Source organism: Palaemon carinicauda, chromosome 8 (genome assembly GCF_036898095.1).
Source record: "Palaemon carinicauda isolate YSFRI2023 chromosome 8, ASM3689809v2, whole genome shotgun sequence".
Lineage (NCBI taxonomy): Eukaryota > Metazoa > Arthropoda > Malacostraca > Decapoda > Palaemonidae > Palaemon > Palaemon carinicauda.
Window position 1 is genome coordinate 49,131,899 of NC_090732.1, and position 23,570 is coordinate 49,155,468.

Below are 23,570 nucleotides of genomic sequence, written 5' to 3' on the forward strand. Positions count from 1 at the left end.
GCTAAAGCGGAAGAGACCTCTTTGACCAACTCTTTGTATGGGTGTAAAAACATTTGGGCTCTTTTCTTAAGAACCCCCACCGAAAAAAGGGGGGCCAACTCATTGGATCCATCTCTTAAGGCTTTGTCCATGCAAGACATAATGAGGATGAGTCTTTCAGTGTCCACATCCTTCAAAGCATAAACCTTTTTTCCCAAGGCTCCCAGAGTCCAGTCAAGGAAATAGAACACCTCAAAAACTCTGAAGACGCCTTTGAGAAGACGATCAAGCTACGACATTGACCAGAGCACTTTGGTTCTTCTCATGGCTATCCGATGAAGGGCGTCCACCAGACTCGAAAAGTCTCCTTGGGCAGAGGCAGGAACTCCCAAGCCGAGAACTTCTCCAGTCTTGTACCAAACGCTAGATCTGGAAGCCAATCTGGCCGGGGGAAAAGAGAAAAGTGTCTTTCCCTGGTCCTTCTTGGATGCATCCAGTCCCCCATCATTCTCAAGGCTCTCTTAGGTGAGCGAGGCTACACCATCTTTGGGAACAGACTCTCCTTCGACACCTTCCCTAGTGTAAACTCTGAAGGTGGGAAACGAGGAGCAGCAGGAACAAAATAATTAGGAAACTCTTTGGTAAAAACTCTCAAGTTTCTTTAAATCCACCGAAGGATGAAGGGTCTTAGGATCTTCTCCTTCCGAGATTTCCTCTAAATGATCACTAGGGGAAAGGTGACCGTCTATCCCTTCTTCCGACAGGTCTCTAATCGAGGTAGAGACGTCCTGTTTCCTAGGAGACAACTCCTTAATATCCTGACTTCTGGCGTCAAGGAGTCCGATATCACAACGCGTGGTGTCACGTCATTACGATCGGAACTAAGATGTTCGTGATCTTGACGCTCGCGATCATTACGATCGGAACTAAGATGTTCGTGATCTTGACGCTAGCAATCATTACGATCGGAACTATGACACTCGATCATCACGATCGGAACTATGACGTTCACGATCTTGACGCTCGGAACTATGACGTTCGCGATCTCAACGCTCGGTTTCATGACTTCCGAGGCTCTTACGCTCGGCGTCCCAACTCCTTGCTGTTCGGCGTCATGCGTACTAGTCTCTAGACTCTTAGCATGATGTTCCTCCTTACGACGCTCGGCATCATGGCTACCAGGCTCCCGACGCTTGGTAAGCTGTTCCTCTACTCGACGCTCAGTGTCAAACATCGTGTCTAACTCTTACAGCAACGTTAGTAGCTTGACGTCCAATGCTCTGACGCTCGGCATTACGTGGCATGACTTCTAACTACTCGACGCTTGGCGTGATGTAGTCCAACTCCTTGACGCTCGGCGTCCTTTCTGACGCTTGGTGTCATGGCGTTTAGAATCTAGACGCTCGGCGTCATGACGAGCAGCTCTCTTTTGTTTAGCAGGAAGGGAAATACGTAAGACGCCAGCCCTGTCTGTGAGCTACGTCATCCGACGGCAAAGATAACACTTTTACCTTGCCTTTCCCATGGTGAGAGCGAGCGTTCTGGGAAGCGTCAACAGGTACGCTCGAGGGGACGACTGCTTGGGGGCTAACGCCTCTCGCCTCCCTTCGCCTGTCGACATTCCATCTCCCAGGGGTTGGGGAGCTTGGAAGGATTCCAGGGCTAAGAGAACGACAGGTCCGAGCAGCCGCAACCTCCACTGCACTGATTATAACACTGAAACTTGCACTTTTTAACTCTTTCACATCAGACCATAATTTAGACCTGCCCGCTGCGAGAGATTCTACTCTTTTGCCAAGGGCTTAAATGAGAATGCAATAGGCTATACGATTAATATTAGTATTCCCAACATCGAAAAAATAAATAACGATACAAAGGAATTTGTGTGACTGTATCGATCGTCATGAGTACTTTGTATCGTAAATTTAAATGTACGCTAGTTTTATTTAATCTCTGAAAATAGATCGATGATTATCTAAAGAAAGTATACTAATAGGACAAATATTTTCTTAAAAATAATATATTCCTTTTACATTATAAAAATTAAATACTTTTATTTTGTAAGTTAGTATTTTCTTTTCATTCCTTGCCAGAAAAAGAAATGAATCTTGCAAGTCATTCTTCGTAGTGTACATCACGATTTGTGACGTCAAAGTGCTGGGGGAATGATTTCCTTCCACCATCATGTCTTTAAGAGTTGGTTCGTTAGTTTTTACAGTAGGGGGAAAAACTCCTGATCCTATCCCTTTCAAGCTTACAAACATAGCGATCATATTCCAACCACTCACTCTGTCAAAATAAAACAAAACCAAAACGAGCGAAAGCCAAGGCCAACGTGTTCTTCACCAAATTAACTGCAAAAAACACAGGGCAAAGCGAGTGAAATTCCAACGATGTCACCGGTGAGGCGGCAGGGAAGATCTGAGGAATGACTGGAATGGTTCCAGGTACCTGGGTAGAGGGCGCACTGGTAGTACACCTGGCTACCCAATCAGCGATTGCCGCGAGTTTTGAAATTTCTGCCGTGAAGTCAGGGACTAAGCTATATATATAACTACCAGGTAAGTCAGATGTTTAAAATGAGGGTTTATATGACGTGTAGGAACAACACAAATACAAAATCACAGGTAACTATCATCACTACAGTCTTATGTACACATGTTTCAACAAATTGTTTCGAATTATCCGCTGTTTACAAAGACATGCCCATTTTCAGGAATAACCAACTACTGTACAGTATACAGTAGTGATTAAAGAGTAAAACTATAAAAGGTTACAGTAAAAACTCATGAAATATTAGCAAAGTATTACTCTGCATATTGACTCAAATCTTACCTCTGTATGAAGATAATGACAGCTTCGAACCATTATAACACAGGTTACTTCTAATTGTAGGTACATTCTCTAAAGCACATTAATCCTTTCAGCCTGAAAAAAAAAAATGTTATAACTACAGAAAATTAAAAATCAAACAAATTAAGTACAGTATTATGACCTTCTGGAGTAGCAAAACTGAAGGAGGAAAAGACTGAAATTGGACAGCTATGGCATAACTGACATCATGAAATTAAAAAAATTTGAAAAATAATTTGCATTCTTCCTAACTAAACAAACCCGAGTCCTTTAATTTGGAGATGATTCAAGTGCAACTGGAATGCGGCCATTTAACTTTTAACAAGGTGTCGGTGGTTGTCAGTAGTTACTAGACAGTAGTGGGGAAGGTCCGCCACATTACTGCTACTTTGAACATTAACTTTGATTGTATTCGGGACTTTCGGGGGAGGTGATGACGAGAAAAAAATACTTTTAAAATTTGTGATTTGTACCAACATGAACATAAACTTTCGCCCATTAATTAGGAGACTCGTCCTTAGGTAAGCAGAAGTCTATTACCAAACTGGCTGGGTAACATCCCGGGACTGCTGATCTCAGACCTGATAAGGTGCAGAAAATCACACCATCACACCCTAGGCACCTCGCGAACCAGGGTCGAATATATTTTCAGGTTCACGGCCCAGGAAATCAAGGCTGTTGTAGAGCAAATCTCTCTATCTTTGGACTACTGTAGTCCTTTTCCGACGACATAAATAAATTATGGGTTTGCCTGTATATATCCATCCTCCCCCTAGTAAGGAGGATAGTGAAGTCAACACCTATATTTAGCAAAACAGAAAATCTGCTGGCTGAAGGCAATGCTTACCTGTATCGATATAGGATTCCAACAGCTATACCCAAGAGATGGGAAAACGAGAGAAAAAGGGGTCAGGCACTCATACCCTCACCCTAAAATTACATTATAACTAATATCTTAAGACCTGATACTTTTGGTCCGGTAAAGAAGCTAGTCACTACACAACTTGTTGAGCAGCAATCACAGGTCCGAGTAAAAATGCATATCAAAACCTGAGTGCATTCCGCAAATAATGCGCAGTAAAGATGGTCTGACGCTTCCATACTCCACCATCTAAATTAGAGCCACCAAGAGATCCTTCTTGAAGGCAAGAGGCATACCAACTCATCTGATCTCATGGGCGAGCACCTTAACTTCTTGTGGTGCTCCCAGGGATTTAGGACTAGTCTCCCACAGCCAAAATGAGATTATATTTCTAGTGAATTTCTTTGGATTATATTTCTAGTGAATTTCTTTGGATTATTTTTCTAGTGAATTTCTTTTTCACTCTGACAATGCTTATAAATAGCTTATGTAACCTTGGTCTGGCAGTCTGGATTCTTTTGAGGTACCACTTTAGAACCCTTACAGGAGGCAAAAGTAACTCATCTGGAACATTGGTTACATGATTCCTTAAGTGAGGATATACTACTTTAAAAGATGAAAATCTGGAATCAAGGATTGATGGATTTTGAGTCTGCTACAAGGTAAGGAACAAACGATAAAAAAACTGCCTCCTGTGTTCAGAGTGCGAGAATGAATACGAGTCTAGCTCCAAATGAACTGTTGAGACTATCCTTACCCTAAAATTAAAAAATTCTAAAAGTAATTTGTAGTATTCCTAACTATACAAACTCGAGTTCTCTAGTTATGAGATGATTCTAGCACGACTGGAACTTGCCCATTTAACTTTTAACTGCAGCAGGAAGCCCCATCCCCTTGCCGGTACACTCCACATTTTCTTGGGCTCAGGGTGATCTAGGAAATAAACTCTATTAATAGTCTCTCAAAAGAGAGGTGGTGTCACAAGGAGCTCTATCCCTGTGACTACAGCTGGCTTTTCTAGATTTCTTTGCCTTCTTCATAATCATCTGAGAAGAAGAGGCGAAATCTGAGTTAGAGTATGGAAAGGAGGAGGAGTAGGATGATGATGAGGATGAATAGCACATGCACTTCTTCCTCTTCTCGGTTCTACAAGTAGAGAGGCAACTGAGCAACTATCTACTACAGCTCTCCTCCAAGGGGAAAAACCACATGGGTTGCTACAACAGGAGCCACAACAACGGGGCATGCTCACAGGGAAAGGGGAGGGCACACACACAAGTCCAGAGGCACTACCACTGACACTGAGGGGGTAAGAACAGGCCCTGGACCCCTGGCACAAGGGTAGGAGCAACAGACACTGGGAACAAGTTAGCGATTGGGATAAAACTTTTCTTAGCTTTACCCCTTCCTTTATCTTTACTGGACACTAGGGCCATGGCTCCTGACTCCGGCACTTTACCTACCAGGACGGAGACTACCTTACTAGACTTGCCCTTAGCTTTCAAGTGGGGAACTACTGGGCTCACTGACACTATGAGGAACCAACACGCCCTTCACCATTGGAATCCCCAGGGACATTCGAGACATAGATAAATTCACAAAGGGTACTGGGAAAGAAGTCTTAACAATCAACTTCCTTAAAGTCATGGAGGGCCTACCTGAAAGAATCAAGACCAACCCTTCCTATGGTAAAGCTCATCGTCTCATCAGCAGTCCTTACAGTCACAAAAGATGAGTCTTCGGTCTCCAAAGGGAAGCAGAAAACAATAGGGGTTTCCCATGCACCAGCTAAACCTGAAAAACCAGCCGATGCAGACACGATTCCTCCTGATACCTGCAGTATATCCCCTGGGGACCGGTCCAAGGGCATAAGCACAGATGCAACAGCAGCACTGGAACCCCCAAGGATACAGAAGCGGCAAAAAACTTCCCAGGAGTCGTGGACATTGCCCAGTCCAACCATGACGGATGCCTTGTTTGCTTCTTCCCTATATGGGCGTACGCTTACCACTGCACACGGGACCCTAGATGACTATGAACAGTCATGCCCCCTACAAGAGAAATATAGGGAGTGAGGATCAATAGTGGGCTTGGCCATAAACTGGTACAACGTCCTCCCTTCCCCAGGCAAACACAAACTTCTTGTTTTCACCTGCTCACTAACCATTATGGTGGCCTATTGGAAACATCTATGCCTGGTGATCTGCTGGACTGGGGTCAAGTCCTGAGTAAGCTTGATTGTTTCTTGTAGTGACTAAACCTCACCATCCTTGTTAGCTAAGGAGCGGGGTTTCAGGAGCCTATAAGTCCACCAACTGGGGTCATCAGCAGCCATTGCCTGCCCCTCCCTGATCCTAGTTTCCATGGAGAGAGGAGCTTGGGCACTGATCTTATGTATACTGTATATGGTCAGTCTCCAAGGCATTGTCACTGTCCCTTGCCTCTGCCATTCATGAGAGACCTTTAAACCTTTAAAAGTGAAAGAAATTTAAAATTTTTGTCAAGAGCTGTCTCTAAAACTGTACTAAACAGTGGTCAAAACAAAATAAAAAATCTCTGACTGGAAACGGGGCCGGGGCAAGCTCGAGCTGAATTAAAGAATGAGGGTTTATATGACGTGTAGGAACAACACAAATACAAAATCACAGGTAACTATCATCATTACAGTCTCATGCACACAAGTTTCAACAGGAATGTTTCGAATTATCCGCTGTTTACAAAGACATGCCCTTTTTCATGAGTAACCAACTACTGTACAGTATACAGTAGTGACTAAAGAGTAAAACTAGAAAAGGTTACAGTGAAAAATCATAAAATATTAGCAAAGTATTACTCAGCATATTGACTCAAATCTTACCTCTGTATGAAGATAATGACAGCTTCTAACCATTATAACACAGGTTACTTCTAATTGTAGGTACATTCTCTAAAGCACGTTAATACTTTGTCTGAAAAAAAAAAAATATTACTACAGAAAATTAAAAATCAAACTCAAATTAACTGAGTACAGTATATCATTCAGGAGTAGCAAAACTGAAGAAGGAAAAGACTGAAATTGGACAGCTATGGCATAACTGACAACATGAAATTAAAAAAACTTGGAAAGTAATTTGCATTCTTCCTAACTAAACAAACCCGAGTCCTTTAATTTGGAGATGATTCAAGTGCAAGTGGAACGCGGCCATTTAACCTTTAACAACGTGTCGGTAGTTGTCAATAGTTACTAGGCAGTAATGGGGAAGGTTCGCCACATTACTGCTACTTTGAACATTAACTTTGATTGTATTCGGGACTTTCGGGGGAGGTGATGACAAGAAAAAAATTACTTTTAAAATTTGTGATTTGTACCTACATAAACAAACTTTTGCCCATTAGTTAGGAGACTCGTCCTTAAGTAAGCAGAAGTCCATTACCAAACTAGCTGGGTAACATCCCGGGACAGCTGATCTCAGACCTGATAATGTGCAGAAAATCCCACCCTAGACACCTCGCGAACCAGGGTCGAATATATTTTCAGGTTCACGGCCCAGGAAATCAAGGCTGTTGTAGAGCAAATCTCTCCATCTTTGGACTTCTGTAGTCCTTTTGTGACTCAAGACAAACAAATGATGGATTTGCCTGTATATATCCATCCTCCCCCTAGTAAGGAGGATAGTGAAGTCAACACTTCTATTTAGCAAAATAGAAAATCTGCTAGCTGAAGGCGATGCTTACCTGTATCGATATAGGATTCCAACAGCTATACCCTAAGAGATGGGAAAATGAGAGAAAAAGGGGTCAGGCACTCATACCCTCACCCTAAAATTACATTATAACTAATATCTTAAGACCTGATACTTTTGGTCCTGTAAAGAAGCTAGTCACTACACAGCTTGTTGAGCAGCAATCACAGGTCCGAGTGAAAATGCATATTACAACCCGAGTGCATTCCGCAAATAATGCACAGTAAAGGTGGTCTGACGCTTCCATACTCCACCATCTAAATTAGAGCCATCAAGAGATCCTTCTTGAAGGCAAGAGGCATACCAACTCATCTGATCTCATGGGCGAGCACCTTCGTTCTGGTGCTCCCAAGGATTTAGGGCTAGTCTCCCACAGGCAAAATGAGATTATATTTTTAGTGAATTTCTTTTTCACTCTGACAATGCTTATAAATAGCTAATGTAACCTTGGTCTGGCAGTCTGGATTCTTTTGAGGTACCACTTTAGCACCCTTACAGGAGGCAAAAGTAACTCTTCTGGATCATTGGTTACGTGCTTCCCTAAGGGAGGATATACTACTTCAAAAGATGGAAATCTGGAATCGAGGATTGATGGATTTTGAGTCTGCTACAAGGTAAGGCACAAACGATAAAAAAACACTACCTCCAGTGTTCAGAGTGCGAGAATGAATACGAGTCTACGCAACTCGCCTACTCGCTTCAATGAAGCCAGGGTGAGAAGAAACATTGTTTTTAGGGTAAGGTCCCTGTCTCTAGAGACTAACACCTTGGTTACATACCAAGGCTGAACAATAAACTGCTGATACTGAGAGGCATTTTCCTTCTGCAGGTAAGCTAAAAATTCTGCCACTAGTAAAATAGAGGCTCCAAGAGGAGAAGTATGTACAGTATTCCTTCCACAACATCAACCATAGAAGATAGCCTACTTCACTTGATACCTACCAGTGGAGGATTATTTAAGGCACTGAGACATGTCTTTCGCTGTCTCGCTCCAAAAGCCTCTCTTGAAAAAGGAAGATGCTGGATAATCTCCAAGCTTTAAGCGATAGAGAATTCACCGATTCATGGACGCTCTGCAGGTGGGGTTGACAGAACAAGTTGGGCCACTAGGGAAGTTCTCTCAGAATCTCTACTAGTAGATACAGAAGGCCAGGTACCATTCTGTTTGAGGCTACTTTGGAGGTACTAGTGTCAACTTCAGTTCTTTGGCACTGCAGCTGGTTCTGGCACTGGTGACCAGTAAACTAGCAGTTTCCTGTTGAATCTTGCAGGAAACATGTCGATTGTCAGAGAACCCCACAAAGTCAGGAGCATTGTCTCTGCTGGAGGATGTAAAGGCCATTCTGGTCCAACTATTTGACCTTCCCAACTCAACGTGATTGGTATGAAATTCCTTTTCCTGAAAATGAATAACTGCATTGTGGATTGCCCTCCCACTATCCAAGGCTTAGCCCATGCCTCTGCCGGGTGAAGGCACAACAAGCAACCCTCTACTCTCGGCAGGAAGAAAGGGGGAAACGCTGGCAAGTGTATCATTCTTCTTCCCTTTTTCCACCAGCTGACTGCCTGGAAGAGGAGGATGGGAGCTTGAAAAGGCAATGTATGCAACGGTTCTTTTAGGGAAGTTGCAGGCAATCCTATCAGGGCCTATGAAGGTCCCAAAGGCCGACCTTGCTGAACTCCTCACCGACAAGTTCGAAGCAACAGCGCTACCAATGAACTAACTTTTTTTGAGAATATTGAGATCAAGGCATTCCTCCTCCCGAAACACTCAGTTGACACCCAATGGTTGCTGACTGTTGCCTTCCCACCGGACATTATGAAACTCTTGTACTTATGCAGAGACTCCGCAGTTGAAATCCCCCGACTTGGCAAAGTACTGTACATTGCTACACCTACGCACTGGCCAAGAAGACGGCCATAGTCGTCAAGCCAGGGCTTATGACTCAGAAGCTGAGAAACCCTGTGTGTCTGACTGTACCCTCAAGTAAGAGAACTAACCTAAAACAGTGGAAGATCATGGTACAGAGGCTAAGGCATTATAAAAGACTATTGAACAATGGTTTGATTTTGGAGTGTCCTTCTCCTAAAAGAGCTGCTTACCATATTATTATTACTTGCTAAGCTATAACCCTAGTTGGAAAAGCAGAATGCTATAAGCCAAGGGGCCCCAACAGGGATAATGGCCCAGTGAGGAAAGGAAACAACGAAAAATTATATTTTCATAATAAAATAAATTTTTGAACATACTTACACGCTGGTTATATAAAAATAGCTTTAGTCTCTGACGTCCGGCAGAAATTCAAAACTCGCGGCAATCGCAGATAGAGTAGCCGGGTGTACACCAGCGCCCTCACGCGAGATACACAGAACCATTCCATAATTCCTCAGATCTTCCATGCCCATAGGTCTCTAGAGGGGAGGAGGGGGGGAATAAAGTTTATATAACCAGCAGGTAAGTATGTTCAAAAATTTATTTTATTATGAAAATATCATTTTTAAACATTAAACTTACCCGCTGGTTATATAAAAATAGCTGATTGACACCCTTGGTGGAGGGTTAGAGAGCCAACATTGTTGGAATATTACTTAAGAGTTAATAAAAACAAGCTTAAGGATTCGTACCTGATAAGGAAGCTGACTTCAATGATTCTCTGCCTCATTATGTCCACTTTCCTTATGAGATCCAGTGATTCACCCAGGGGACTGAAGACCTCTAGGAGCTGTCAAACCAGTGAAAATACCTCTATGTTGACAGGACCTCAACCAATACCCTTGTTCCGGACGCTCTCAAGGAACAAAATGACCACCTGACTAAATCAAAGATTGCGGAACTGTCGACCAATCTCCACAAACAACCATAAAAATATATAAAAGTTCCAAGAGAAGAAAAAGGGTACTAGGATTAGGGGAACGTAATGGTAGATCCTTCACTCACTACTGCAATCGCTGCTACGAATGGTCCCAAAGATAGCAGTCCTCATAAAGAGTCTGGACACGTTTTAAGTAATGTGGGGTGAACACAGATTTACTCCTCCAAAAGGTTGTGTCCATGATGCTCTGCAGAGAACGATTCTGCTTGAAAGCTACAGAAGTTGCCACAGCTCTAACTTCATGAGTTTTCACTTTCAGCAGCTTGAGGTCTGCCTCACTGCAGTGTGAGTGAGCCTCTCTTATTAAAAGTCTTATAAAAAATGATAGGGCATTTTTTGACATTGGTTGTCCAGATAGAACTTCAGTGCTCTAACAAGACACAGGGCCTTCTTCAACTCTTCACCAACCACATCAGAAAGGTTTGTAATCTCGAAAGACTTAGGCCATGGATGAGAAGGACGTTCGTTTTTGGCCAGGAATCCAAGTTGCAAGGAGCATATGGCTTTGCCGTTTCTGAAGCCAATATTTTTGCTAAAGGCGTGAACCTCACTGACTCTCTTAGCTGTCGCCAGACTAACCAAGAAAAGTGTCTTTAAAGTGAGATCTTTAAAAGAAGCCGAGTGTAAGGGCTCAACGCTGTCACTCATTAGGAACTTCAAAACAACATCTAGATTCCAGGCTGGTGATTCCTGTTGACGCTCCTTCAAAGTCTCAAATGATCTGAGAAGGTCCTGAAGGTCTTTATTATTAGAGGTCTAAATTCCTGTGCCTGAAGATGGCTGCTAACATACTCCTGCACCCCTTGATGGTAGAGGAAGAAAAGTTGCGTTTTCTTCTAAGGTCTAAAAAGAAGTCAGCAATTTGAGTTACAGAGGTACTGGATGAAGAAACTGAGTTAGCTCTACACCATTCTCTAAAAACCTCCCACTTGGACTGGTAAACCTTGATGGTAGAAGCCCTCCTTGCTCTAGTGATAGCCCTAGCTGCCTCCTTCAAAAATCCTCTAGCTCTGAGTTTTTCAATAGTCTGAAGGCAGTTAGACGTAGAGCTTGGAGGTTGTTTGAGAAGATCTACTCTCAATGGGAGGCTTCTCGGAATGTCCACCACCCATTATAGTACCTCTGTGAACCATTCTCTTGATGGCCAAAAGGGAGCCACTAGAGTCAACCTGGTTCCCTCGTGTAACACAAACTTTTATAACACCTTGTACAGAACTTTGAATGGTGGGAACACATACATGTCCAGGTGAGACCAATCCAGCAGGAAAGCGTCTGTGTGTCGCTTCGAGATCTGGAACTGGGGAGAAGTATGCCTACAGTCTTTTCGTTTTCGAGGTCGCGAACAGGTCTATGGACGAACGACCCCAAATCCGCCATAGTTTCTCGCATACTTTTAGATGCAATGTTCACTCCGTGGACAGAACTTGATTCCTCCTGCTGAGGCTGTCTGCCATCACATTCTTCTCTCCTTGGATGAATCTTGTAAGCAGGGTTACATTTCTTTCCTTTGCCCAAACGAGAAGAGTCTTTGCAGTCTCGTAAAGTGACCTCGAGTGAGTCCCTCATTGTTTGGCTATGTAGGCCAATGCTGTGGTGATGTCGGCGTTGACCTGCACTACTTTGTTCAACACTGACCCTTCGAAACCTTCGAGGGCCAACAGGACTGCCAACAGCTCCTTCTGATTGATGTGGAAGCTCTCCTGTTCCCTTGTCCACAGACCTGAGATCTCCGACTTGCCCAGTGTTGCTCCCCACCCAGAGTCCGAGGCGTCGGAAAACAACACAAGGTCTGGGCTCCTTTGTTCCAAAGAGAGACCTTCCTGAAGATTGCCTAGGTCGTTCCACCATTGGAGGCACCTTCTTACTGATTCTGTAAGGGGAATGCTTTCTGTCCCGAGGCTCTCCTCTTTGTTACAATGACAATTGAGGTGGAATTGAAGAGGCCGGAGATTCAGTTTTCCCAGGGAAACAAATTGTTCCAGTGAGGAGAGGTTTCCCAGCAGACTCATCCACTCTCTTACCGAACAAACTCTTTTCTCTGGAAAAGTACGAAGTTTTAGGAGGGCTTGTTGTATCCTTGAGGGTGACGGAAAAGTCTGAAAAGCTAGACTCCAAATCTCCATCCCCAAATAGAGAATCTTCTGGGGTGGAATCAATTGAGACTTCTTTGTGTTTACAAGAAGACCCAGCTCCTCTGACAACCTCAATGTCAGACGCAGATCCTCCAGACAGCGATTGATGGACGGAGCTCTGAGAAGCCAGTAGTCCAGATACAAGGAGGCTCTGATGCCTCTTGAGTGCAGCATACTCGCTACATTTAACATGATTTTCGTGAAAATTAGAGGAGCGGTGCTGAGGCTGAAACACAAGGCCCGAAACTGTCAGACTTCCTTCCTGTACATGAACCTCAGGTAACGCTTGAAACTTGGATGGATGGGGATATGAAAGCAAGCGTCCTGGAGGTCTAACGAGACCATCCAGTCGCCCTTTCCTACTGCTGCTAGTACAGTCTTTGGCGTCTCCATAGAGAACTTCGTCTTCTGAACGTAGTCATTGAGGATACTTACGTCCAGGACTGGTCCCCCCCCCATGTTCTTGGGAACCACGAATAGGCAGTTGTAGAACCCTGGTGACTTCAAGTCTCGCACCCTTTCAACTGCTTTCTTTTCCAGCAAGAAAGACATTTGGAGGTGCATAGCCTGCCTCTTCGACTCCTAGTATCTGGGAGAGAGATCTATAGGATCTAAAACTAACGGAGATTTCATAATGAAAGGAATCTTGTATCCCTCCTTTAAAACACATACGGACCAAGGGTCTGCTCCCCTTCTCTCCCAAGCTCGCCAGAAGCTGTTCAGTCTGGCCCCTACTGCTGTCTGAATGCAAAAGCAGTCAAGACTGCTTCGCCCAGGTCTGGAACCTTTCCTTCTAGCTCTCCTCCCATCGGGTCTGAAGCTACCCCTACTGATGTACTTTCCTCGAAAAGGCTGTGAAAATTGCGGAAAAGGAGTTTCTTCCTTCAGTTTACTGCTGGTAAAGGAAGTCGGCAGAACCTTCCTTGCAGTCTTGGAGACTAAATCTTGAGTGGCCTTCTGGGTCAAAGCGGAAGCAACCTCTCTCACTAACTCCTGAGAAAACAGAGAGGGAGAAAGAGGTGCAAACAGCAATTCCGACTTCTGGAAGGAAGTGACCCCCATAGAAAGAAAAGAACACATTGTTGCTCTTTTCTTAAGAACCCCAGCTGTGAATAGGGCTGCCGACTCATTAGAGCCATCCCTAACGGTTTTATCCATACATGACATATGTAAAAAACTATCAGTGTCAGGATCTTTTAAGGATGAAACTTTCTTCCCCAAGGCACCCAGAGTCCAATCTAGAAAGTTGAAAACCTCGAAGGCTCTGAAGACGCCTTTGAGGAGATGATCGAACTCAGAAGTCGACCATAAAATCTTAGTCCTTCTCATGGCCAACCGACGAGGAGAGTTTACTAGGCTTGAGAAGTCGCCTTGGGCAGAGGCAGGAACTTCCAAGCCGAGAACTTCTCCTGTCTCGTACCACACACTTGACCTGGACGCTAATCTAGCTGGAGGAAAAGCGAAGGCCGTCTTACCTTGGTCTTTTTTGGACTGCATCCAATCTCCCAACATCCTTAATGCTCTCTTCAAAGACCTAGAGAGGACCATCTTAGTGAACAGCCATTCCTTCGCTTCCTTCCCTAGGGTAAACTCCGAAGGTGGTGAACGCGGAGCAACGGGCACAAACTGGTATGGAAATTCTTCCGTAAAGACTTTCATAATCTTTTTAAGATCAACTGAGTGATGAAGTGTCTTAGGCTCTTCTCCCTCAGAGAAATCATCCAAAAGTTCAGCCTGGGAAAAGTGATCATCAGGCTCTTCCTCCGAAAAAAACTAACTGTCGTAGAGGCATCTTGCAGAACAAGAGGAGACTCCTTACGGGCCCGACCACTGTCCAACACAGGTGTAGGGTCATCACGGGCACTATGAGCCAACGCTCGACGCTCAGAAAGCAGTCGCTCGTGATCATAAGGATCAGCACTACAGCGCGCGCGATCTTGACGCTCGGTATGACTGACGTCATCATGACGTTCGCTGCTCTTACGCTTGGCGTCACGTCCGACTGCATGTCGTTCAACTTCTGATTGACGTTGGGCGTCACATTTCACTTGTCGTTCGATGTCACGCGCCTGTCACTCAACGTCACGTCTAACTTGACGCTCGGCGTCACGTTTAGCTGCATGGCGATCATCGTCGCGCTTGGATGGTTGACGCTCGGCGTTACGCTTGGTAGCTCGACGTTCGGTGTCAAGAGGATCAGGATCTTGATGTTTCACAGACACCTTATCACGTCGTTCAGCGCCGTGTTTAACCGCTTGACGCTTGGGAAGCTGTCCGTCATCAAGCGCTACTAGACTAGCCGCCTTACGACGCTTAGCGTCAAGTTGCGAAGTTTCCCGGCGGTCGGAATCTTGGCGAACCACATTATTGTTGACAGCAGGGTGATACGTCTGCATAAAAGATGAGAGCTGCTGCTGCATGTCTTGCAGCATAATCCAATTCAGGTCAACATGCGGTGACGCAGGTGAAGTAACTTCAACCGCAAACTTGCCTTCTTCATCGCTCATGTAACGCGCCGAGTGTCCGGAAGACGAAAACCAGTCTGGCAGTGGTGGCGGTGGATGAACCGTGATACCAGACTCAGGAACAAGATCCGCAGCAGGCTGAACTAGACATTTGTCAGCTTCTGACATCCTATCAGGACGTTTAGCAGGAGAACCTTCTTCAGATGAAGGCAAACGCTCTGGACTGCTCCAATGGCTACAGTCAGGCGCTTACGGTGACAAGTTGCGAAGTTGTGCTACTGCATCCACTTTCCTCTTAAGAGATCTGGAGGCTTGACGCCAGCCCTTGCTGTGCGTCGCGTCATCCAAAGATGAGGATAATATCTTAACCTCACCTTTCCCATGGTGAGGGTGAGCGTCCTGTGAGGCGACAACAGGCACACTCGAGGGGACGTCTGCTCGAGCGACAACAGGCACACTCGAGGGGACGTCTGCTCGAGCGATAACGCTTCTCGTTCCCTTTCGCCGATCAACATTCCTTCTCCCAGTTTTGGGGAGCTTGGAAGAGGTCTAAGGCTAGGTGATTGACAGGCTCGAGCAAACGCACCCTCCACAGTAGTGAACACATTAACTGCACTTCTCGCATTAACACTTTTTAATTGACTTACCTCGGACATAAGTTGGTTCCTGTCCGCAGCGAGCGATTCCACCCTTACTCCCAGGGCCTGAATCGCGACCATCATGTCTTTAAGCGTAGGCTTAGTGGTAACAGTAGTGGGATCTGAAACTACCACTACAGGGGAAAGATTAGGTTCAATGACACAGGATGAGGATAATTCTCTAGAACGAGAAGAAGTACGTCTAACTCTCTCTCTGAAGCTTACAAGCGTAGCGGTCAAAAGCCAGCCACTCACTCTCAGACAATAAAACATATTCATCACACCGATCCCCCAACTCACAAACTTTACCCTTACATTTAACACAAATTGAGGGTTGATCTACAGCGGCTTTAGGAAGCCAGGTCTTACACCCTTTCACACACTTTCTATAAGCGGGAGAAGGGTCGGCCATTATGAATAGTTAATAAGAGATCAAAACAAGCAAGGGTAAAAATAATCAAAATCAATAAAGTTTCAAGAGAATCCGAAAGCAAACTCCAACAAGCGAAAGCCAATAACCAAAAATTGTTGTACATCACCAAAGATAACTGCCAAAATCCTGGTTAATTAACGAGTGAATTCCAACGATGTCGCCGGCAATGACGGCAGAGAAGATCTGAGGAATTATGGAATGGATCTGTGTATCTCACGAGAGGGCGCTGGTGTACACCTGGCTACTCTATATGCGATTGCCGCGAATTTCGAATTTCTGCCGGACGTCAGAGACTAAAGCTATCTTTATATAACCAGCGGGTAAGTTTAATGTTTAAAAATGAAATATTTTAAGAGCATTAATATTAAAATAAATATTTCCTATATAAACTATAACAACTTTAAAAAAACAACAATATGAGAAATCAGATAGAATAGTGTGCCCGAGTGTACCCTCAAGCAAGAAAACTAACCCAAGACAGTGGAAATCTAACCCAAGATTAGAGAACAATGTTTTGATTTTGGAGTGTCCTTCTAGAAAAGCTGTTTACCATAGCTAGTCTCTCCTCTACCCTTAAAAAGAGGAAAGGAGCCACTGAACAATTACAGTTAACCTCTTGGGTGAAGAAGAATTGTTTGGTATTCTCAGTGTTGTCAGGTGTATGAGGACAGAGGAGAATCAGTAAAGAATAGGCCAGACTATTCGGTGTATGTGTAGGCAAAGGGAAAGTGAACCGTAACCAGAGAGAAGGATCCAATGAAGTAATGTCGGGTCAGTCAAAGGACCCCATAACACTCTAGCAGTAGTATCTCAACTGGTGGCTGGTGCACTGGCCAACCTACTACCTATAACTAAAGTCTTCTACCCTTACCAAGTGGAAAGTAGCCACTGGACAATTACAGGACAGTAGTTAACCCCTAAGTGAAGAAGAATCTTTGTATTACCTAAGTGTTGTCGGGTGTATGAGGAAAGAGGAGAATGTGTAAAGAGTGGGCCAGACTGGTACTTACTTTACTTTTACTTTTAGAGGTTTATTTCTCGCCCTCCATCAAACACTAAAGGTCTGTTCAGGCGGGCCTTGGTGTATGAAAAAATAATTCCTTTCCAGTTAATATTTTGCTCTGTATCGTTATCAGTTATTTTGCTAGCATTTGTATTCAGGCTTAATAGTTTTCAGGTCACTATTATAACACTTTCTAAAAAGATAAGTCTTCAGGTTTTTCTTGAAGGCAGTCACATTTGTGCTATTCTTGACATCGAGTGGAAGGTCGTTAAAGAGTCTCGGTGCAGCATAACTGAACGTTCTTCCTCCTATTGCATGATTCACACTAATTTCGAATAGTCTATGTGGGTCATCTGCATGTCTAACTCTTACAGTGGCGCTGGTAGCTTCAGGGTAGGGGATCAAGCAATCACGAAGATATTTAGGCTTATCACCTGTAAGTGCTTTGTGAGTCAACAAGCAAATTTTAAATTCAATCCTAGCCTTAACAGGTAACCAATGTAGATCGATCAGTGCAGGAGTTATTCTCTCCCGAAATTTAATGCCTTTTATCAGTCTAGCCGCCCGGTTTTGCACATTTTGAAGCTTCCTTAGTAGTGTATTGGGCAATTTGTAGTACAGAGAATTGCAATAATCAAGCCTTGATATTACATGACTCACCACTAAAATTTTTGTACTGCCCTCTGTTAAATATTTTCTAATAAATGCTATGTTTCTCAGGTGATAGTTACACACTTTCACTGTGTTCACAATTTGGTCCTTCATTGACAAATTACAGTCTATCAGTACACCCAAATTTTTCACAACAGGCACAATCCCAACATCAGCATCACCAATTTTTATACTTTGAATTAACTGGTAATTCTTCAAAGCACACCAACGTGTCAACTTGAACAGGTGCTGATGCTTGAATAGAAACTTTTCTGCCTCGAGAGAGGAGAGGGCAAGACTTTGACTGACTTGCAGCTCGAGAGTTCTTGGATCCAGATATATGATCGTCATCTCAATCCAAAGTTAAATTGGCCAGATCCGACCAGGGAAGCCCCAGGGATGGCACGTGCCTTTGAGGGGCACCTAAGTGGTGCCGAAACACTAACTCGGGACTGTCTATCTTCGTTGGTGTCTAAGGTCCGGTGCTTTAGGGGTAGACGAATCCCAAGTACCCTCTTACTCAGCCAGCGAAGAGTATACGGCAGGTTACTCCAGCGATTCATTCCTCCCCTCCCAAGAATATGGCTGTTCTGTACTAAGAACTGAACTGACCACATAATCTGGGACTAAAGACAGCTCGGGAAGACTGACAACAATAAGGAAAAGTTCTCTGGCACTGAACAAAACAGACACAGGAGGAGTATTCTTACTCTTCCCTATGCTGGACAGGATGGAGGGATGGACCAAGGCCCAGTGTTTAGAGGTATGGCGAGAAAATGCCTCCACCACCAACCGTTGGTCTTTCACTGCTGGCAAATGCTCAAATAAAATTAAATAAAGTTTTGACGGGTGCCATCATCTCAACTTGTTCTACCGAAGTATCAAGGGCACACTTACAATGGAGCGAAGACCCGGACAATCAAGAACACAGGTAGGGGTGAAGTCACAGGAGAAGGGGGACAAAGGGATGACCAGATCAGAGGAGAGGCATGGGGAACAATCGGGCACCAGGGCAACATGTCCTTCAGCCACAAAGCTTCCCTACGCCGATGGAAGAGGAACCACTGCAGACATTACATGGGACACTGACACCTTCATCACTGGCATCACCAAGTGAGACACTGGCACTGGGGAGCTTAATGTCACTAATCAGTGATATGAACATCAGAAAAGAGCCTCCAACTCCCTATGGGATGGAGAAGACTGGGGGGAACCCTACACATCACCACAACCTGAAAAAACTCACAGACATAGCTCTAAGGGCTCCTTGCTCCTGAAGCCTACTCCCTGGGATCAGAGCCAGGGGCATAAGCACAGGAATGGTGGTAGCAGACGCACTCCACGAGTGGAAGGAAAAAGCAAAGCTCTCTTCCTCCCACCCACTCAAAGCATATGCCTGACACTAATAGGAGGAGGCATGGCCTAAACTTAGCACATGGGGATCATCATTATTACTAGCTAAGCTACAACACTAGTTGGAAAAGCAGGATGCTATAAACACTATGGCTCCAAAAGGGAAAATATCCCAGTGAGTAAAGGAAACAATGAAACAGATATGTCTGAGTGTACCCTCAAAAAAGAGAACTCTAACCAAAGACAGTGGAAGACCATAGCAAGCAGACTATGGCACTAACCAAGACTAAGAGAAAAATGGTTTGACTTTGGAGTGTCCTTCTCCTAGAAGAGCTGCTTACCATATCTACAGAATCTTTTCTACCCTTACCAAGTGGGAAGTAGCTTATGAACAATTACAGTTCAGTAGTAAACCCCTTAAGTGAAAGAGAATTTTTTGGGGTTATCTTAGTGTTGTTGTGTGTATGAAGAAAGAGGATAATGTGTAATGTATAGGCCAAACTATTCGGTGTGTGCAGGCTAAGGGAAATTGGACCATAACAACAGGGATCCAACATACCATACAGTAGTACTATCTGCCCAGTCAATGAACCAAATACCTCTTTAGCGGTAGTATTTCAACGGTTGGCTGGTACCTTGGCCAACCTACTACTGCAAACAATCATGCCCCTGGCAAGAAGCAAAGACTGTGTAGGAATCTACCACTGGTTTGACAATAACCAGATGTAAATTCCATCCTTGCACCTCTTGCTTTTGCAATCAGAGCAATAAACAGCCAGCATTCCCTTCCTTAAAGAAATAAAAAGCTAAATTAAATATGCAACAGCTAAGTCTGTATTTGTTGTGGCTGCTCTACTGTAAGTATGACCGTGATACTTCGGTAGAAAAAGTTGAGAAGATGGCACCCTTCAAACCTTTCATTGAGCGTTTGCAAGCAAAGAAAGATCAAAGGTTGATGGCGGAGGCATTTTCTCGCCTTGGTCTATCCCTCTATCCTGTCCAGCATGGGGAAGAGTAAGAATACTCCTTTTGTGTTAGCTGTGTTCAGTGCCAGGGATCCTCGGATTCTCTTGATAATAAGATTCATCAGCCATCCAGCTCACGCTGAAAAAATATTCCCTACTTAAATGACGATGGTTTTCATTAAGCGTAGGAACAAAATATCTTTTTGCAATAATAATAACATCCTCTTCCTTCACTCAAGTTAATGATTGTAGAGAATAAAATCTTATTTATAAAAGTACAGTATTTAAATGAAATTAATAAATGTTTTACTTCAAACTTCTTATGCGATGAGATTCATACGACAAGTTAGAGAGGCTGTGGGGGGAAGGGCGAGTTGCAGGATGATGAAAGCCCAGTTTAAGTGAACGGTAAAGACCTAATCAGAGTTGGATTAGTGGGTGTGGTAAGATTATGATACATCCCTGTATTTTGCACATTTTAAGTTTTCCCCAAACCATGAGCTTTGCAATTGGCCAACAGAAGGTTTCATTGTAGAACAGTGTAATATTAGTTAGGATATTGGAACTATAATTGAATAGATCTTCGCAAATACACTTTTTTAATCATATACTGTATACTACAGTACTGGCGTAAACCTCTATTGATGAAGTTACATATTTTAATAATTCCCATTTTGTTCCTCCTGTCATCTTCGCACAGGCCACAGCAGCCTCCTTCCATACCGTAGTTCAGAAGTTACTTGTTCTAACAAAATAAAGGGTCCTTCTTATATTCTAAACCTCTTTATTTGTTTCCAATATTGAAATATACATTATAATTATAACTCTAATTATATTTATGACACTAATGATGAAAAGTTTGGGTACAAAAGTGTGTGTGATATATTTAGTCTGATAATGGGAATTGGAAGCCAAGTCCATGTTTCAACAGAGGCAGGAACACAAAGCTACAACTCGCCCGTTTGTTAAGTACGACTAATTGATACTGTAATTAACGCCGAAATACTAGCCCACAGGGCAAACAAGCGTAGTGAATCATGTTACCCTTTCCAGAATAAAGGAGCAATGAAATAATGTTTGAGCAGGCAAGGTGAACATCGATAGCAAAAACCAATAAATCATTAGTGCATTCTAAGTAAGGAGTTAGCCCTATTTATAATATAATGAACACTGCTACGAATGACTCCATAGAACATGGGATGGAAAATCATGTTTTCTATGCATCTGGAAGTCCTGGCAAACAAAGGTTCCTGTGATTTACTTTATCATAATGTAAGGATTTATTTGTGATTTACTTTAAGTTTGTGACCTGGGAAGAGGTTCCGGCTAGTGGTTGAGACCTGGGAAGGGGGGTCCTGGGTGCTTGGCACCCTCAGCTAGGGGCTGTGACCTGGGAAGGGGGTGTGTGGGATTTGCCCCCTGGCTAGGAGTTGTAATCTGGGAATTACTAGGTTAGGTTAGTTGGGTTGGTTAGATTCTGGACCTTTTACAAATCTCAATTGTTAAATAATCACGTTTTGGCCTCTTCAGCCACTTACATGAACCACATATTTTTCCAACTGGTTATCTTGGGCTTATTTTGCATTTCTGACCATTATTATGACATTTCCCCAACCAATAAACCCCGGTTTCCCACTGGGGTCCCCCATAATTGTCTTTATATAAGGGGTCCATAAACTCATGAACGGTGGTTTGCCACCATAATTAAAGTATCATATTTATCAAAATCATAATCACAGATATTCAAAACACCACAAAATATACTAAATAAATCTTATCTTCTTTAAACCATCTACAGTACTCTTCTATAATTTTACCAAATTGGCTATGTGAGATTCAGGAATATCACTAGAGAACCATGACTTATGAACGTCACCTGTGTGTGACACTGTGAACGTTGTAGAGCACACCCCTCGCTTGTAGCTCGTTTGTACATTGTTTACATTCCAAATACAAATGGAAATCGTTCCTATTTATGTACAAACGATCCGAGGGAGAAGTCATTGTTAAAAGACATTATTGTAAGTGATGCAACGAGCTCAGTGATAATGTGGTGACTAGTGCCAGCCAAGGGTAAACTAAACCTGGCCATAACTAAAGTGAATGGACTTGAATCTAATGCAACCGGGAATTGTCAAGAACAGTGTTACTGTGTATTAAAGTTAAGCCTGTTACTGGATCTACCTGATTGTGTGTCCCTACACCACGATATGAACAAACCTGCAAACCTGTGGAGAACATGAATACAGCAAAAAGGACTCAAAAGGTCAGTAGTATCCAAATGGTTTGCAGTGATTAAAGTGATTCACTCTGTCAGTAATTCCCTAGTAGGCAATTCACAGTGATAAGCAGCAAAATGGCCGCACAAAGCATTGGTTGCCCAGTGCCTGGATGCACCTATCGAACCGAGGCATCCACAGAGCCCATCATTACCGCAGCGCTCCTGAACGCACACACAACGACTCATGCCCAGGGCCCAGTAGCTCAATACCACCCGCTAAGCACCAGGGTTGAAAAACTTAAGCGCCCATCGATATCAGCGGCCGGCACGAGTGGGGAGTGGGACTATTTCCTAACTCGTTGGGGCGAATACCGCAAGGGAACCGGGCTCCAAGGGGATGATGTTGTGGTACAGCTCCTTGAATGTTGTGGGGAAAGCCTACGCAAGGACATCACCAGCGCTGCGGGAAGGAGCCTGGTAGGCGAATCGGAGGATGCGGTGCTTAGTGCGATAAAAGGCCTCGCGGTGCGCGGGGAGAACGCAATGGTGGCGCGGGCGGCTCTCTCAAACATGCGACAGGGCCGCGAGGAACCGATACGGGCATTTCACGCCCGCGTGAAGGCCCAAGCAAACACGTGCAAATACGTCAAGAGGTGCACATGTGGACTAAACGTAAACTTTGCGGACGACGTGATCAAGGATGTGCTTGCACGAGGTATCGCTGACCAGGACATCCAGCTGGATCTACTTAGCGACCAGCGGCAGGAGATGTCGCTGGAGGAAACGATCAGGTTCATCGAAGCGAAAGAGTCTGGTAAGCAGTCTGCGTCCCGATTGCTGGACACCCACAGTCATGGCGCGGAGGCTGTCACCAGCTCCTATCGCCGCATCAAGCGCCAAAACGTGGTAAACAGGGGCGATGCACGTCAGACGGATGCAAGTGACGGTGGCAGACAAGCTGTTTGCGGGTACTGTGGTGAGAAGGGCCATGGCAAGAATGCGCCCTGGCGAATCAGGAAGACTGAGTGCCCGGCTTACAGTAGAAAGTGCCGCAAATGTAATCGCGATAACCACATAGAGCGAATGTGCCGGAGTAAATTGGTGGCTGAATCTGCCAACACAGACGCATGCGACGAACAGACGGCAGCATTCGTAGAGCTGTGTGCCATGTCAGATATCCGAACGATCGACGGTGAACAGTTGCTAGCACTAGATCACCACCTGTATGACAACATGTGCGACAGATGGCTCAGGCGGAACTCCCAACCGCAGCCGTTCATAAACCTCCGACTCAGCATCCATGCAGGGGATTACCTCGCCCTGGGACTCAGACCGGTCAAGCGCGCAAGACCTGCAACACTCCCTGCCATGGCCGATACCGGTTGCCAGAGTTGTCTGGTCGGGGTTAACGTTATCGAGC

The 23,570-nt window shown here is 44.3% G+C and overlaps 1 long non-coding RNA gene across 2 annotated transcripts in view; it reads right to left on the bottom strand.

Annotated features, from left to right (window-relative positions):
• The window catches only part of LOC137644884 (uncharacterized), a 54,750-nt gene that overhangs the window by 26,340 nt on the left and 4,840 nt on the right, over positions 1–23,570 (bottom strand). The window contains exons 1-2 of one of the 2 annotated variants that reach the window (XR_011045224.1): positions 6,552–6,640; positions 2,815–2,907 (exon numbers count right to left, since the gene is read on the bottom strand). This is a non-coding gene — a long non-coding RNA (uncharacterized lncRNA). Of the gene's footprint in view, positions 1–2,814; positions 2,908–6,551; positions 6,641–23,570 lie in introns of those variants that run through there. The other variant, XR_011045225.1, reaches the window with a different exon arrangement.